The sequence below is a fragment of the Balaenoptera musculus genome, chromosome 6, assembly GCF_009873245.2.
Source record: "Balaenoptera musculus isolate JJ_BM4_2016_0621 chromosome 6, mBalMus1.pri.v3, whole genome shotgun sequence".
Classification (NCBI taxonomy): Eukaryota; Metazoa; Chordata; class Mammalia; order Artiodactyla; family Balaenopteridae; genus Balaenoptera; species Balaenoptera musculus.
The window spans coordinates 59,341,421-59,347,420 of record NC_045790.1 but is presented as its reverse complement, the minus strand read 5'-3'; the positions used below and the strand labels follow the sequence as shown (position 1 = coordinate 59,347,420).

At 44.6% G+C, this 6,000-nt stretch overlaps 1 protein-coding gene across 6 annotated transcripts in view; it reads left to right on the top strand.

The window, feature by feature from the left end:
• Window positions 1-2,845: 2,845 nt before the first annotated feature.
• KDM4C (lysine demethylase 4C) overlaps window positions 2,846-6,000 on the top strand; it is a 410,124-nt gene continuing 406,969 nt past the window's right edge. For 2 of the 6 annotated variants that reach the window (XM_036854789.1, XM_036854791.1), the window contains exon 1: window positions 2,846-3,033. The gene's annotated coding sequence lies outside the window, so the exon portion shown is untranslated. The remainder of the gene's footprint in view (window positions 3,034-6,000) is intronic. The other 4 variants (XM_036854787.1, XM_036854788.1, XM_036854785.1 and 1 more) reach the window with 4 other exon arrangements.

Here is a 6,000-nt window from a genome sequence, read left to right as displayed (position 1 = left end):
CTCCCCAAAGCTATAATTTTATTCAAATATTTTGATGGGGAAATTAAATATTTTAACTGGTAATTTTAGGTGTTTTTCGTATATTAAACACAGACATAATGGTATCCAAACTGATTGAATATTTAGCTTATACAGAGAGTTGACTCACTTCAGTGTCTAGCCCACATCCTTGGTCACCATATTCTTCTTGGCCATTGTGACTCCCTTAGTGGAAAAAGACCGGAAAGCTTTGATGATGACGGGGAATTAGTGAAGTGTTTCAGTTGCGTGGAATCATGATCCAATTTTTATCTTAGGAGGGTAATTCTGACTTGCAGTACAGAAGATGAGTTGGAGGGGGAGGGGGTGAGTGGAGAATGCATTGGAGGTAGGGAGATCATTAGGAGACTTTTGTAATAATCCATGTAGGAGATAAATTGATCTGAACTTCAGAACACAGGACACAGAGAAGAACAGGTACCAAGATTTCTAATTTTATTAGGTACTCACTATCATATTAACTATGACACTTTAAAAAAATCATCTGAACATCTAGTTATTGGTTGGTTTGTATTATACCTGTAGAAGTAACATACATATGTGATAATGATAAATGGAAACATTAATGAGTATTACTATTATTTCTTTATATTTGCAAAAGTCTAATGGACTTCAATATATTCAAAATTAGACTATATTATTTAGTAGTGTATCAGTTTATCAATTTGCTGCATTATACATATTTTAAGAAATTTACAAGTATTGTCTCTGAGGTGAACAGTAGTTCACATAACATAAGCTTCAAGGAAAATCTATGTATCCATTATACAGCCTCCATCTTATTACAATTGGCGTTTTTAATTGGACCTAAATAAATTAATCTACTACATGGCTAAAATGTTAATTTTCATTGTAATTTACAACAGAGGTATTTCAATACATTAGGGACACAACATTGTCTTCTGTGACATGAATCCAGTTGATTTTCTAGTAGGCTCACTTCAATTTCCAAAACTGTGAAGTGCTTAATAGATTCACACAGTGCTTTACAGCTTTTGAAGTGTTTTGACACTGTACAGTACCTTCTTTAATGTTCAAAAATGCTCAAAGTCAGCAAAACTGATATGTCACCCTCATTTTTCAGATTAAAAAAACTGAGACTCGATTTACTGTGTTCAACAAACGTTATTTGTGCAATATTATGTGTCTACAAATTGTGAGTGGACTGGAATTCAGGTTTCCAGACTTTTAGTTTTGGTGTACTAGGTTCCTCGTCTAATACAGCATATGGCTTCCAAGGACCCTAGTGTTTAGTAGTTGACATATTTCTTAATCTCAATACTTCGGTTTTCATATCTGTAACAAGGAGGTAATAATCATACCTATTCATTGAATGATTTAAGGATTAATTTCATTAATATATGTGAAGCTCTTAAAACAGTGTCAAGTTCACAGTAAGCCCTAAATGAATGTTGTTATATGTTTATTGTTTTAGCATATCCGATTGACTTGTAAGGAGGGTTGGGATCCTCATAGTATACACATTTGGAAAAGTCCCAGTTGAGTTTACATATTAGGGAAGTTCAGTCGTGTACCTATGTGGGTAATCTTTCTAATTTAATGACTAAAGAAATGTGGTGACCCAATAATTCCATTAGCTTTACTTAATCACCCATATTTCATCTGTCCTCGCAATGCTCCTTCCAGTGAGAAAAGACTTCCAGGGTGCGGTAAGTGGACCTGTTTAGATATTTAAAAAAACAGAAATCAGTGGATTGTAGTAGAAAACTCAGCATATGAGACAGCCCGAGTGTGCTCAGAAGTGTAAGGTTCTGCCCAATCTTTCTTCGCCGAGAAGACGTTAAGGGAAACATCACAAAGGACCCAGCTGGGAACTCTACAGGAAGTTAAAAAAATTGTTCAGTTTTGCAAAACACCTGGTGCTCAGTCATCTGTCTTTGGTAGTATAGAGACCTTAGTTAAGTAAGGTCTGTGTGGTTCTTTCTGACACCTTGGAAGGCAGAGGTACAGCGCAGAAATAACAAGTTGTAGCAAGCTAATTTAAGTACGTTCTGAGAGGTCCGGAGGTACCTGCACTTCCTGTTACTACAATTCAGGCCATAGTGCTGTCACCACAAGTTTTTGAGAGACCCCTGTCCGAATTCCTATTAGGGCCGCCTCGGGACTCAAGAGCACACCTGCGCGGGGCGGACCTTGTTCCGCGTAGGTGACTGCAGTACAGGACAGTTTCGCTGTCCTCGACTAACAACACAGCTTCTTGCTTGAGTTACTTGTTAAAGGATTGGCAGGCACACACCCTTCGCTCACTCGGGATCTCCCATTTCGGTCTGGAGGCTCAGAAGCCCCGGCCGTAAGACGCTGTCATTGCTGCCCAGCAGCGAGCCGCGACATCCTAGCCAGGCTCGGCTGGGCATTCCGAGGCCGCACCCAGGGCAACGCCACTCTGACGTCTGCGCTCCGGAGGCCGCCATAGGCCCGCGTCGGAGCCCAGGGCGACGTGTGGCGCGTGGACTCCATCAGGTCCAGCCCTGCGGGAACCCGGTAGGCGCTTCCAGGCAAGGTTCTGTGCACCTGTTCCTTCCTTCTGCTCAAGTGTCTTCCCCTTCTGGGCAAAAGGGGACATGTCCGTCTCCAGAAAACACGAAGCGCGCTGGGAGCCTAAGCTAAGAACACTGCAGAAGATTAAGCCCAAAGCAAGAAGGTGCCTGGCACCTTTAAGCTGTTTGGAAGTTCACGTGACCCACTAAGTGCCGGGCCCCAGCGGTCACGTGATGGCGCGCGCGCCCTCGCGCAGGGAGAACCGGCTGGCGCTGTGCGCGCGCCTTTGCCGCTGTCTCCCTGCCCCTCGACGGGAGGGTGAGTAGCGGCGGAGTCATCGGGCGACTGGGACCGGGTGCGCGTGCGCAGGGAACAGCTGTCACCCAGTGCGGAACAAGTCTCCCAAATTTCCCGAATCTCCCTGGGCCGGAGGCCACCGTTTGCCTTCTCACCTTCCTCTTCTGGGTCGTGTCTTCTCCCCCGCCCGCGGGCCAGGTAACCGCTTTTCCGGAGTCCGGGGGATGGGGACGGGGGGGGGGGAGGGGCCCGGGCGGTCTTCCCGGCACTGCCCCGCTCTGCGCGGGGCAGCAGTGGGTGCCGGCGTTCGGCGGAGCGGAGACGCCGGGCCAGAGACGCCAGGTCCGCGGCCGCCGCGACTGTCACGCTGGCGAGAGAGCGGCCGGCCATGGTCTCAGGGGTGGGAGGCGAGAGCCAGTGACAGCCCGCTCCGGCCCTCCGGGGGTTCGGTCCCCAGGCTCGCCGTTCTCCCGGGGGCCGGAGTCGGGGTCGCGCTCCTTGGAACAGAGGAGCGCGCGGGTGGTCCGGGGATGCCTACTCCTTACCTTTCCCCTCCCAGCCCAGTCTGCGGTGGACTCCGCGGAGGCCGGGCCTGGTGCGCCCCTCGGGGCCATCTCTTCCCTGGGACTCTCATGACCCGTGGGGTGGGGGTGAGGGCTCCTCTCCAGACCACCCCACCGTAGGTAGCCAGCTCCTCTCTCGGGTCCGTCCTTAGCCGCTGTGGCTATCCTTTTGGTTTTTCCAGCGTGGGGCCATTTCTTCCTGCAGTGCCTTTCGCCACGATGCGGTGTAGACAGTGGGTGCTTAATAAGTATGAGTTGGATCGGGTCGCGTGGAATGCCAGGCATGGGACGTGGCGGGGGGTGGGAATGTGAAGAAAGGAGCCAGGCAGGCTGGGGCTCCGGGCTCGAGCTTGGGGTTTTCCTCGGGGCTCAGCCAATGAAACCAGCAGGGCTCGATTCGGATGCTTTCCGGGTGAACTCGGAGCCAGCCTCCCCTTGAGCTGCAACCACGCACGTCTGCACGGTCTGGTTTTGGTTGTGGGCGAATGCCAGGGAGGGTTTTTGTGTGGTTCCTCCCCCTGGAGAAGAGAGGGCAAACTTTATTTTTTTTTTAGCAGTTGGTAAATTACCCTGCGGGGTGATTTATCAAGCGCTGCTTCGGAAGTGTAGGTTAAAAGTTGCAGTCGGTCCACTCAACCTTGTGGAAGTTTCTTGGTAGGCTCGGTTCACCTACGTTCGGACCAAACTTTGCCCTATTTCACCCACTTGAATTTGCAGTATTTTTTTATTTTTAATCTCGGGAAACTCAGCGTCACTGTTTCTATGGCAACGGTTACTAATATTCTAATTTCGAAGCGTCGTGTTTGAAAATTAGTGGCTTTAAATCTTAAAGGTCCATTTTTATTTTGTAGCACTCAGTTCTTTATGATCATTAGTCTAGTTCTCCTACCTTGCGGGTCCCCTCCCAACTCCCAGGCTTTGTTTTGGAATGTGTCACACGGTTCGGGTTTTTTAGGCCCTCTTTCTTCCAATTTAAGGTCTTATGAAAAGTTTGCACATAATCTTTACAGCACCCCACGAACTTGGCAATACAGTTTAAATCGGAGACTTGTTTCATTTTATTAACAGACTGTAATCTGTTGCTTTTGTAAAGTTAAAAACATGTTTTAAACATTGCATGTGCGCAAATGCTTAAAAGAAGAGTCTGTTAATATTCAGTAGAACGCAGATTTTAAGAGGCTGAACAGGTACTTAATTTTAAAAAAAGTTTCTTAGACTTAAATTTCAATTTAAGGACGAAAATCTGGTATATTGAGTTCTCTTCTAGACATCGTAATCATACGGGGCTAGGTTAGGTGCCGCTGGGGAACAGTCTGAATTCTTTGCTTTTCTCATTGTTTTCTAATTGCCTGTTGATTGCCTTTTCTCCTCTACTACAATGTTAAGAGCTCTGAGGACAGGTTTTATGTGTGTGCGTGTCTGTGTTTTCTTTGTTCTGTTTCCAGCAGTTTACCATAGTGCCCCAGGTGCTCAAAACACCCTCTTTCTTAATAACAGCTTTATTGAGATATAATTCATATACCATGAAATCCACCTATTTAAAGTGGATTTTTTTTCATGGTTTTTAGTATATGTATAGAATTGTGCAACCATCAGCACAATCAATTTTAGGACATTTTTATCACCTCAAAAAGGAATACTTTCCCATTAGCAGTTACTGTCCATTTCTTCCAAACCCAATCTTCACCCCAGCCCCAGGCAAGGGCTAATCTGCTTTCTGGCTCAGTAGACTTGCCTCTTCTGGACTTTCCATATAAATGTAATCATAGTATACTTGATCTTTTGTGGCTAGATTTTTTTCACTTAGCATAATGTTTTCAAAGTTCATCCGTGTTATATATAGCATATTTCAGTACTTTATTCATTTTTATGGCTGAATAATATTCCACTGTATGGATATATCACATTTTGTCTGTTTGTTGGTTGATGGGCGTTTGGGTTGTTTCTACATTTTGGCTGTCATGAGTAATGCTGCTATGAACATTCATGAACTAGTTTTTGTATGCATATATATATATTTTTAACTCTTGGATATATACCTAGTAGTGGAATTTCTGGATTAAACATTTTCTCTTGAATGAGTGAATGAGCAGGTAGGGATAGTAGTATTGATAGACCCCTTTGAGGGGCCTACTGACTCTTTCCTGGTTCACTACCAAGATCACTTCTTAGAGGCAGAATTCTCTGTATGTGGCTTTGTCCTGAGTATAGTGCTGTGTTTTTCTTGTCTGGATGTCATTAAGATCGTCCCTTTCTGTTAGCCCAGTCTTTTTTCATATGTAATACTCATAATGATTATTCCCTTGATATTGATTTATTTGTTGTATGTTTATTACAGATATGATGATAAAACAGGTACATTACATGCTGTCAGTAAACTCAGTGTCTGATGCAGGTCTTTCAATCTTTTAAAATTTATATTTTCTTTTTTGTAATATGAATAGTTAATGCTTCTCTCCCTACCTTCATTTCTGATATGAATTTCTTGGGAGTTGTACCATAGTTAAAGTCACTGCATTTTCTTTATCCTTATCAATCTAGAAGGGTTTTTGGGGCCTAAAATATAAATTTAAAATATCGGATTATTATTTTTCTCCCTGCA